The following is a 12,426-nucleotide window of genomic DNA, read 5'->3' as shown; positions in this document are numbered from 1 at the left end:
TAGTTATTGTAATGGCTGGAAAGAGATCCTTGGAAATGAAAAGCATTGTCAGCTTTCACAATTTTTCCCCATTTACATTTTTTCCATGTCTGGGGTCTGAGATAAGTATAAATTAAGAAATCCGAAATGACACTAAGCTTGATGATTAACTGCTGGGATGTGAAGTAATCAGTATGCAAAAATCAGCTGGGCTGAGTGAAATACGCTTCAACCCTCAAGAGCATTGTTTTGTTATCAGAGCCCCAGCACAATGAAAATGTGCAATGGAACAAGGGTTTGTACTGTGTAATTAATGGGAACCTTGGGTGCCAATTGTAAAAATAAAATGACAGAAGTCTTAAGAGTTGAAGCAGAAACAGCGCAAGCCTCTCCATCTGGTCCTGAGAGAAAGCAGAAAGACGGGGAGACTGTGTTACAACAGAGCCAGTGCAGGTACCCCCCGGACACACTCACGGACATCCTTTCTTAGGTACATGTTACTTTTTCTTTCTCAGTTTTCAACAAAGAATCTGGACAAGCCCTGAGTCTTCTGGTCACCTCCCTTCCCGCCTCCCCGCTTTAAATCAGTCCTCAATGGGGCTCCACCGGAATGTATCTGAAATTCAAGACGTTGAGACTTTTCTCAGCTCTTTATTGGCTTATAAGCCCTAAATTCCTTGACGTGATATGAGGCCCTCTGTTACCTGCCTGCACCTGTTTCCTCTCCATCGTCATCTCTTTAAATTGTTTCTTGCAGATTTTTTCCAGCACCTTCTTGGAAACAGCTCCTTCTGGCTCCCTCCCTGTCTAGATGCAGCCTTCTCTCCCTAAATGCACGTCTGTATGTTCCAGCTCTACCCAGTTACCCGCCCTTTTAACTTCACTTCAGGCATGACTTTCTCCAGGAGCTTTCTTGGACACCAAGGTTTGGCCACCAAGGTTTGCCTGTGCCCTCATAATACCACAATTTAAAGTAACCTTTGTGTGGAAGCATAAAGCCAAGCACTATTAAGGGCACAGACTGATAACATTAACCCTAGTCACCAGCACCCAGATGAGAAACAGGACATTATCTGTACCCGAGAAGCCCATTTCATGCCACCTCCCATCACAGGTTCACCCAAAGACACTCACTGCCCTCACTTCTCGCCACTGGTTCACTCCACCTGTTTTTGAATAATGTGTATAATTTTGTGTATGGAGCAAAAGTTTCCTTTAAATAAGGATCTTGTCTTTGTATTGCTCAGTTAAGTGATAAAAATGGGAAAGATGAACTTATCTCAGGATCGTTTGCAGAGACAGACAGGTTTGCTCTGTGTAAATAAATCGAGGTAGGTTAGCACACAGCAATCTATTTTAATAGGTAGCAATAGAAAGACTCGCAGCGGTGTACAGTTCCAATAATGGTTTTTCTGTGTTATTTATGCCACCTTCTTTACGTTTCTGAGAAGCACTTTGCATAGTAAGCCTCTAATTTCAGTTAACTTAATTGTACAGTCCCATCACCTACGCTGTTCTTCGTAGGACAAAGAAGATATGAAGAGAGAGCATTACACAACTCTAGGACAGTGAGTTCGATGGTATCGGGAAGTGCGTGAAAGGACAGGATGAATATCACTTTCCTTAGACACACAGAAGGGAATTTAAGCGGGAGACATGAGCTCTGTGTGGATCAGGTCACACGAGTGTGCTTGTCAAGAACTATTGTGAGTATGAAATTTAACCTCAGTTGCAGACTCCGAGGTGAGCCTGCCGTGGTTTCATGGATGCCGACAGCAGACATGAGAGTGTTGATCAGGACCAAAGGCTTTATTACTCAGAGGAATACCAGCCAGGGAATCTGCATTTTCTTGGGCTGGGTCCCTGAGCGCCAGTTGCCCCAGTGTGACAAGAAGAGGGTGTGTTGAATTCTGCACACACACAGTGGATGGCTTTACAGGGGAAGAGTCTGGAGCTTAGAAATGCAAACCTTTTGTGATGGACATTCAGCATGGCCCTGGCTCCAGAGAAAGACACTGTCTCTATCTGCCTGACTCCCGAAAACCTGCACTTGGTGGTACAGGGACCCACTCTCTTTGTCTTTAAAGGATTTTGCTATAACCAACATCCACGAAAAAAGTCTAGAGCAATGGCTGTTGGTGCCTTTGCTTACAGGACGTGCAGCAATGTGAGAGAGCCTTAGACAGTCATCTCCCCAAAATATCGACCTCTAGTTTGTACATTGTTTTGGATTCTGATCCATTTTCCTACAAGAACCCCACTGTGGTCAGACACTCTGACTAATCTGAAAAAGGCCAGAACCAGATCTGTTCGTTGTGTCTGCTACAAAACTTTTAAGGCTACTATCAACACAATGCCAAGCTGTAGGATGAAGCCAACGTATGGTCGGATTTCAACCATGACCCCCAAGGCCCTGGACCCAGCCAGCTGAACAAAGCCATTCACCACTAGGGTCTGTCTTAGAAATTCCCATACCCTTCTCAGCCCCCTGAATTGAAGTTTCCACCTGACCTGAGGAATTAACCATGTGCAACAGGAAGTGTGAGTGATTACAGAGCTCCTTGTTGACCCCTAAGGAGGGAGGACGTCTAGGGCCATTCATTCTGTCATCCATAATGACACTGTCAGGGAGTTGAAGTTGGCCTATTTCCCTCTGAGAGATGGTGTCATTGATAAATGCAGATAAAGTCAGGGACATAATTCATACCACCTTTCATAATTGATGACTCCCATTGTGGGGTGGGGCAGGGGGGAACTAAGGGTTTGGCCATATGATAGAAATAGTTTCAAGTCCTTCCTATCAGTTGAAAAACTGATGTCATATGATACCTATTGCCTTAGAGTTTTTATTGCCACTTATTATCATTTTTCTTTTTAAGGTAGATTTTAAACTCAAGGATGTGAGTATATAAGACATAACCTTTAAAATGCTTCATTATCTTTTTGTAAATCTTCCAATGAAACACCACTCTGGAACACACTGACATCTCTGTGGTGTTTTCAAGTCATATTTAGAGTTTCATTATTGTTTGTTTTTTCCTATTTCTTGCCTCTTTTTTTGAGAGAATACATGTTTTTATTCAGTGTCTTCATTATATAAATTGCCTTTGTCTATGAAAGTGTAATTATTTGGAAATGAAAATTGGATTGAAATCGTAAGTGCTAGAAGCTCACAATGGTGAAGTTTATAATTAATAGCACTTTTGTGTTGTGTACCAAAAAAATCTGTTTTCCATTTTATTCAAATCCAGCAGTGGGTTTAACAGTCCATATCCAAAAGGTCAGGCACCAATTACTGTAATTTTGCATAAAATGAAATAAAAAAGCTGCCCCTTTCACTCCAAGCAAAAAATGTTAGGATAATCAGAATTCTCAGGAGGCTTTTTCAATCAATACTTGCTTTAGTGAGTGATGGCAGCCCCCAAACTGAAGAAACATTCTATTCAGGTCTATAATTATGGTCACACAGAATGTAAGTCCCTTTAGAAGGAAGTTTTGTCCACGTGCAAAGATTGCTTCTGATTGTCCACAATCCTCATGTTTTCTCTGACACTGTGTTTTATGTTTCTGATGTTCAGCCTCTTTTGTGAATGTCTGCATTCAACCCATCGACTCCTTCCTGAAATACACGTGCCTCTTGGTAACAAGGGTACCTTTTCTATTTAGGCTTTCTGGGTTCTCACAACGAAACCTGAAAATTTTCGGAGAATGTAATACTGCAGCCTTGAGGGTACATCCCATTCAGGATATAGAAAACATCATTCATATCAAACACGTTTTTGAGTCTGCAAAAATGTAATTATTTTTTTCCAGTAAAATACCAGCAGTGGGTTTTTGTTTTTCTTGTAGCGCCAACTACCCATAAGCTAAGTTAGAAAGAAAATATATAAAGGGTACATCTTTAGGTGAAGGATGAGAAAATTTGAGAAACATAATATACATGAATCAGCAAGTATTAGCTGAGGGAGCATTGCCGGGTGCTTAAGGCACAAGACCTGCCCCTCGAGATCTCTGTCCCAATCATTGAAACACCGTTGTTAAAAATGATAGGGCACAGGATTAAGTTGGAGTAAAAGAAACGTTTAAGCTATAGAGTAAGAGTGTACAGAGAATGAAAGTGTGTAATAAGAGGAAATTTATTTAAGGTACAGCAAAATAACTTACTGTGTTCACCCTGCTGACATGTTCTTTTCAAAACTCAATTTCACGTGGGCTTCGAACAACAAAGTGTAAGTTGTTAGAGAGCAACATTTTGTGGAGGGGAAAGAATTAATTTTGCTAGAAGTGTGGATTCATCCAGAATCAGTTCAGATGGGTCCAGGAAAAAAGTTACCTTCCAGAGAAATCAAGGTGTCTGCGGGACTGGCTGCCTCCACTGGCTGTGAGTGAGAATCGATCGGTTCCAGCTCCTGGCGGCTGCCTGCAAACCTGGGCGTTCTTGACCCGCAGCTGCGTCACTCCAGTCCCTGCCTCCCTCGTCACACGGCTGTCGTCACTGTGTACCCGTCTGTCTGGCTCTCTTCTCCTCTTCTTATGAGAACATCAGTTTATTGGGTTTAGGCCCCATGCTAATCCAGAATAAATTGGTTCTGAGGTCAATGCCAAGGTGTGTGTGTGGGGTGGTCTCCTCACACCTCCCACAAGCAATTCTCAGACGCCAGCAGATAACATCAGATTCCACAGGTTAAGGGCTCAGTCCTGCAGGATGCCATTTGCAAGACCACGTTGTCACCTGTGCTTCTGACTAACCAGCTATAGATCAAAGGTTCCGGTGACCCCTCATGGTCTGATTAATTTGCTAGAGCAACTCACAGATCTCAGACATTTTACTTACTAGATCACTGACTTATTATAAAAGGATATAGCTCAAGAAGAGCTAGGTAGAAGAGACGCAGAGGGCAAGGCATGGAGAGGGCAACCAGCTCCCACACCTTCTCCAGGTGCATCTCTCTCCCCATTTCAGGCGTCCACCCACCCAATGGTGGCCTCATTACATGGGCTTGATTGATTAAATCACTGGGCATTGGTGATGCATTAAATTATCTAGCCCTTCTCTCCTCCCCACTCCCTGGAGGTCAGGAGGCGGGACAGGACGTTCCAACCCTGGAATTACATGGTTGGCTCTACGGCCAACCAGTCCCCGTCCTAAGGTGCTTCCCCAAAGTTCCTTTATTAACATAAAAAAGACACCTTTATAGCTCTCTATATGACAAAATATGCTATATTTCTTATAACTCACAATATTGCAAGTATGATCTTATCTTAATTTGATTATCTCTGCAGAGACCCTGTTTTCAAATGTTACATTCACAGGCTCCAAGTGGACATGAATTTTGGGGCACACTATTCAATCCAGTACACTGCAAATAAAAAACTGTAACTATAAAAACACCGTCACGTGCCCTAGGTGACCCAGCCAGTACATGGAATAGGTTAAGTTTAAACTTTGATCTGTTTGGTGCCGCACAGTTATCAGCCTAATTTCACCCTGATGGTGGACATATATTTTATACTTTATGAGGAGCTCAAGGCTACTCAAAGCTCTTTCCTACCAACACCAAACTCCTAACCCAGACACACACTTTCAAGGCAAAATATTCTGATATGGTTGCAGCACATAAAAAGAGAATGTTTGACATTTTTGAAACATAAGATTAGACCACAGAGTACATAGTTCGGCTCACTGTACCTGAGCCTGAAGTTTACAAGTGCATATTCTCTGGTTCTCTCTGCTTTCAATAGAATTGGCTATGGCAAGATTCAGAGGCCCGTTTCCACGCTGAGCTCTTCGAGAACTGGTTCTCTAAGCCTGGACCCTGGACTAAGAACATTCCGGTGGACACTATTAGAAATGCAAATTTTCATGCCCATCAATCTGTATTTTAATAAGCTCTCTGTATGCTTGTGGTGGACACTAAATCTTAAGAACTACTGAAATAAGCCAGTCAAACAAAGACAAATACCATACGATATCACTTATATGTGGAAACTAATGAACAAAATAAATTGATGATGAACAAAATAGAAACAGAGGCATGGATGCATGGAACAGACTGACAGGTGTCAGGGGGGAGAGGGTTAGGGTGCTGGATAAGAGAAGGTGAAGGGATTAACCAAAAAACATATATATAACACATAAACCCAGACAATAGTGTGGTGATAGGCAGAGGGAAGTGGGGTGGGGGTAGGCGGAGGTGGGCAAAGGGGGAATAAATGGGGATGGAAAGAGACTTTGCTTTGGGCGATGGGTGCGTGATGCAGTGTGCAGATGATGTTTGGTTGAGTTGTACAATTGAAACCTTTCTGACTTTGTGAACCAATGTCATCCCAACAAATTCAGTAAAAAAAAAAAAGAACTGCTCTAGAAAGAATTAGCTTTTCTCTACTGTTAGGCATTTATTAAAAGAACAAAAGAAGTCCTTGGTGTCTCACCTGGCTCAATGGTATTCATCATGGTCAGAAACTAGAAATGTGTTTGTCTTTGAGGCTTAGCCGACAATACTCAAGTTCATGGCCTTGCTTGGTCTCTATTTCCATTCTGTAACCCTCTGGTAAGATTTTGGTGTCGTGTTAGGAAGTAATGGGGTCGTGAGATCACAAAGAACGTTATATATCATATCCAACACACATCTTAAGTTCAGTTTCTGCCTCATATTATAGCTATTTGGGTGCATGTTTTATCTCTCTTAGGGATATAAACTCTTTTAGGACAGGCGTAGTCTATTGTTATGTACCCACCCTTCCCCAGTGCCAACAAATAATAAACTTGCCTTGTACATAGTTCCATTCAAGACATTCTTTGGGGAGGGGATTAAGTTAAACCTATAATCTTAGAAAAAAATAATTTCGCAGGAACGATTTTTATGCCTCAGACAGTTAATCATGTTGACATTTCATAGTATTTATCTGTACATTTCAAAGCTAATGCCTTTCATTGGAAACAGAATAGAATGATCCACTAAGTCTATTTTTATAGTGGAAAAAAAAGGTTAGAGAAACATGAATCAAAATGTCCTTTTGAATAGAAAGCACAGTGACAGCAGTAATTGAAGTTCCTCGCGGAGATCCAGCCGTAATGAGCTCCTGCCACAGCTGCTGTGCGCTCACTCATTAAGCACAGAGGCGCTCTTTCCGCTCCGCATGAGAAGAGCTGGGCTCCTTGATCACTCGCCTAACTCCGCTTTCGAGCAAGTCTTTAAACAATAAGCTCCCATTAACGAGAATTTCTTAAAGCCACTTAACGGGTCCCCACCTTCTATTTAATGTTTTCTTAAACATGTTCTTAACTTTATTTAGTCCGCTCTCATACTTCTGTGTATAATATTTTTGCATTCCTTTGAGTCCGTTTTAAGGACATGATTTAGCCTTTCTTGATCTGTCACGGGCATGGTCTTGCCCGAGCCATAGTGTACACAATCCAGGGACCTTGGGGCCGGCGTAGGGTGGACGTGAGGCTCCTCTCATTTTTGAGTTTCTGAAAAGTGTTTGCAGCTCTCAACCCCTCTTGGGCTCTTGAGCTATGAGCTTGTTAAAGTTTCAAGTTTTCCTTTACTTTTTTGTTACCTTTAACCCTCTATGCATGGGACAGACAATAAGAAAGCTCTGGGTGTAAGATTTTTATCTAAATTTGGAACAGTAGACTGAGAGAGAGCTCATGGGCCTCTTTTGATGAAAATACATGAGACTTCATACCTGGGAAGGGAACGAACTGAAGCCGTCCTCACTGGCTGGTCGGGTGACTACAGGCTTCTTTAATGTTTGACATGTCCTGCAAGTGTGCGTCCTTTTTGTGAGTCTCTACTGCTAATTCATTTCTGCAGAATATGGCATTCCTCCTCTCCCTCACGTGGAAAGACAGAGCATTATTGCCCCAGCATGCAACTTGAAGCAATTCTTCATTTATTTAAGTTAAAATAGGTATACATAAATTTCTAGTTCTGGTTCATTACATTTTTGTTTGTCAATTCATCTTTGAAAATAGTAATTCTTTTAAAAGTTCAGTATTGCCTTTGTCTAAATATTAGCATATATTAGAAATTATTTAGACTATAATATCCAAGAAGCTAAAATTTAGAGTTTTGTTTCATTTATCATTGATTACCAGACTAGGACAGAGGCACTTAATAAATATTTGAAAATTTGAGTGAATTAATTTTACTATGCAGGTGAGTTTCCATTTGAAAGAACCCGTCCAGGGCATAATGTAGCTCTGGGGATGAGCGCAGCACCATCTTGGAACTTGACCGAGTCTATCAGATGCCAGCTGTGTGGCGAGAAAGGGACCCAGGGACTGTACCGCGTCCCTAAGGAGGCGGGTGTGGTTGAAGCTGCGCCAGTGATTTATCATAGATCTAGTCACTTTGGGGTTGGTCCTTTGAGACTTGTCACATAGCATTATGGAACTTTAAAAAGTCCCTATAAACAATATCAGGCAACACCAGTATATGACAATAAAAAAAGTGCTCCTGGCCTTCTAGAGAGTAACTTTGCTCCGTGAAAGCGGAGGAAGCTGCTCACGATGATGCCCGCGCCCAGCTTACGCTCAGGCGGAGTTTTCTCTCTTGGACGCCCTCTCACCCCCAGCTCCTCGGCTGCCAGGAGCAGGCGCAGCGTGGCTGATCTGGGGCGGGACTGAAGAAAGGCATCCTGGAGGAGCGCGGGCGGCTTTAGGGTCACAAGGTGCTGATCCCCTGGCATGTCTGCGAAACACAGGCCCCGCCGGCGGGGGTGAGGGCACCCAGATCTCAGTATCCCGCGCACGCAGATGGGCCGCTGGGGTTCTGGGTACCATGCTAGATAATATTCAAAGAGAAAAAATTATCAACTGTATCATATAAATGAGAATTGAGGGTTGACCACTGAATTTTAAGATATGGAGATTAGGTGAGAATGGAGATAATTTGGAGACAGTGGACAAAAATAATTTCTGAGAACTTTTTCTGGAAGGGAGAACAGAATAATATAGTGGTAGCTGTAAAGGGAAGAGGAGATTGAGGTTATTATTTTATTTTATTTTATTTTATTTTATTTTATTATTATTTTATTTTTTATTTTATTAGGGACACATATTAAGTGTGTTGGCTTAAGGGAAAGATAGTTTAAAGATAGAGTAATGATGATAATTGCCAAGAATGACTCTAGATAATGTGAGAGATAAAGTCAGGATACATAAGTGGAGTGGTTTGTTTTCACCTGGGTGCTTACAATTTATTAACAGTAACAGGAAAAAAAGCAAATGCATAGATTTGGGTGTAATTTTTGACATTGAGAGCTTGTGAAATATTCTTCATTCCCTCTGTTTCTCCATGGAAGGGCACTTTGAGGAAGATTTCAGTAGTTGGATTGTAATTATTTTGAAGTTAGTGGTAATAACAAGGCGTAAGGTTATGGAAGTGACTGGTCAAGGAGAACTGAGGCCAAGTATTTGGGAAGACCACACAAAGGTATACTGAGATAAAAAATTAAAAATGTTGTGTTACAGAGATATCCAGTGTGCAAGGAGATGGGGGCGCGGCCCTGGCTCAGTGACTAACATGAAGGGAGGTCTTCTGGTACGAGAGTCAATGTTGAGGGGTGTCAAGGAGAGAGGGAGAATGCTCTAGAGTCAAGAAGCAAAGCAGACCAAGGAAGTCACACACTCACTGTCGAGCCGAGGTGTGTGGGGGTGTGGGGAAAATCAGAAAAACTGTGAAGGCTGCTGGGAAAGCGGCCTCCTCAGGGGAGATTTAAATTTTAGGTGGAGCAAGAAGGTAGGGGGCATTCTGCGAAACTGTTTATGCTAAAAAGACTGTTTGATTTCTCAATAGTTGCTTACACTTACACATTACAGAATAATTTCTTAATTTATATTCACATTTGGAGGAAATAAAATGTTCATAATTTCAAGGAAAATAAAATTTTGGATTTTCAAGGTATGCGTTATAAATACATAGTAAGAACGTTCAAGAATATGTTGTAAACAGGGGAGGCTGCTGATAATAGGATATATTATATATAGTAATATATATTGTATGCCTCTGACTTTACATGTATATATAATATATCTAACACATCACAGATCCCCCAAATGTTTACATACACTTTCATCTGATGTGGCAAATTGTCTATTGCAGTCAATTCGTTACTTATTGATTAGAAAATTTTATACTTTTAAGAAAGTTCAGGCTCTCCCATTTTTTAATATCATTTTTAAAAGACTGCTCCTGGGCATTTCTGACCCGATCATTCCATGTTTAATAACTCCCGTTCCCACTATTCCTCATTACCCTTGAAAGGTGTTGTGAGGTGATTCAAAGCATAAGAGCCTGCGGATGTGTTTTACAGAGAACGTATTTGCATAAAGAAAGGACTTTCCTTGCTCACTGTCGCCAGGTCTAAGTGACTGCTGCGGTCCCCAGTGTCACTGCTGTGTAGGGGCCCTGCAGCGGGGGCTCAGCAGCACCTTCATCCCGGCCACGCCTGCAGCGGGAAACCGGGGAGGCAGACGGGCTGTTCTTTTCAGCACTAATCGGGGGCAGAGAGACCCCTGGCAATTTAACACTCTTGGGAATGACTTCAATTTCTGTGAAATAGCTAAACATTAAACTGTGACAAAACACTGTTTCCTAGACAACAGCAAATGTGTGACAAGAAACAGAATCAGACTAAATAGGCATTGAACGTCCTTCAAAATCCGTTGGTAAATTCAGAAACTTGTACTTTCCCCAGCTGCCAGCCTCTGCTTGTCAGATGAACAGGCGGCTTTTTCCGGGCCTTTGCTTTTCTGTCTACATAGACTTTTACCTTTCTTATTTTTCTGGACAAGGAGACTTGTTCTAGCACTGCTTTGATAACTTCATAAATTAAAAATAGTTAATATTCTACATAGAAAAATAAATAAATAAATAAAAGGAGTTGAAGCGAGTACATGTCAAAGGATATTCAGCTGACTCTAAAATTGCAATTTTTATCTTCGAGTGTATACGTTTACAAAGATTAATAGATAAAAATACATGTCCATTAGTTAAATTATATGTTAAAATGAAGAAGACTAGTATATATTTTTAATGTCTTAGAGAAAATAAGTCAGATAATATAGAAAATAAGAAATAATATGTGAAAAAGTAAGGCTGTTTTTTCATTTCTACCAATTTCTAGTCCTTGTGTGACCTATTTTTTATATTACTGGCAAAGACTAAGCTTTTTCCTAATGGGTGCGATTATGCAGTTACCACGGGCCTGTAAATCTCCCACAGTGGTCTACCAGCTCATTCAAATCCCCCTTTGTTAGCATGCCCTTGGTTGAGACTTTCCCACAAAGGACCCCTAGCACATGTTAAGTGCTTATTGGAGTTCACCATGAACCTTACATCATTTGTTAACATATTTCCCTGAATATTCATATGAGTATTGTTCAAGCTTTGAAATTGTTCAAATAAGCAGAACCTTACTCGACATGCAAAGGAAATGTTACGTAACAGATGCATTAGAGATACAGCAATCTGATTGATAGAAGAGACTATGAGCCACGTAGTTTTTCATTCTCTTATCCATCAGCAGCCTGGAGGCACTTTAAACAAATCTGGGAGACGGATGAAATAAGGTTTGAAAACTACTTGAGTAGGTGTTTGGATTAGATGGCTGTTTCCCAGAATAGAAGAGACCCCGCTCACTCAAATAGGATGTGTGAAGAATGGATTTCCAGGGACACTGATACATGGAAAGTGCCATGCCTTAGGTTACTGTAAGAGGCAGGCCTGTGGGGGTTGACATGTAGGCAGCCAGTCCTAAGAAGCAGAACTCTCCCAGGACATTTGAGGAGTTATAAGAACCTTTAGAAATAAATGATTGGACTCTTGTTTCTGTAATGTGTATAGAAAAGGAATATGCTGATGTTAGTTAAATGTTTTTTAATAAACCAAATTAAAAACCCCATATTTTTATGTTTTTTAAATAAAAATTTTAAAAAATGTGTCAGCGTTGGAATGTAAAAAACAAAGTGCAAGAAAAAGAACTTCTTTTGGCATAAAACGTTGTATGAAAATGATCTAAAACTACAAGGCATTAAAGAGTGACATGAGAACAGAAAAAGCAAAATCATTTTGGATTGAGTTCTTAATATTAAAAAAACAATGAAACTAAACTTCTAGAAAAAACAACTGTACCTGAACAGTTATCTAGGCAGAACTAAGACAGTCCCTAGTGCTGGTGTAAAGGTGAGAATGGCCCAGAGTTCTCAGAACTCTAGGTGCCAGAAGATAATGAAAAATCTTTTTGGAGTTTTAAGGGCAAATGGATATGTTTAAAATTCTTTACATAGCCAGGATGTCATCCAAGTTAGAAGGAGAAAAATATTGCCCATGTGCACACAAAAGCACTGCGGAATTGTATATAGTATTTGCTAATTGAAAATTTTAGTTGAATTCATGCCTCAGGAAACAGTTGAGTTGAAATAAAAATTTATGAGCT

Source organism: Miniopterus schreibersii (genome assembly GCF_964146895.1).
Source record: "Miniopterus schreibersii genome assembly, chromosome: 10".
Lineage (NCBI taxonomy): Eukaryota > Metazoa > Chordata > Mammalia > Chiroptera > Miniopteridae > Miniopterus > Miniopterus schreibersii.
This window is presented reverse-complemented; position numbering follows the sequence as displayed.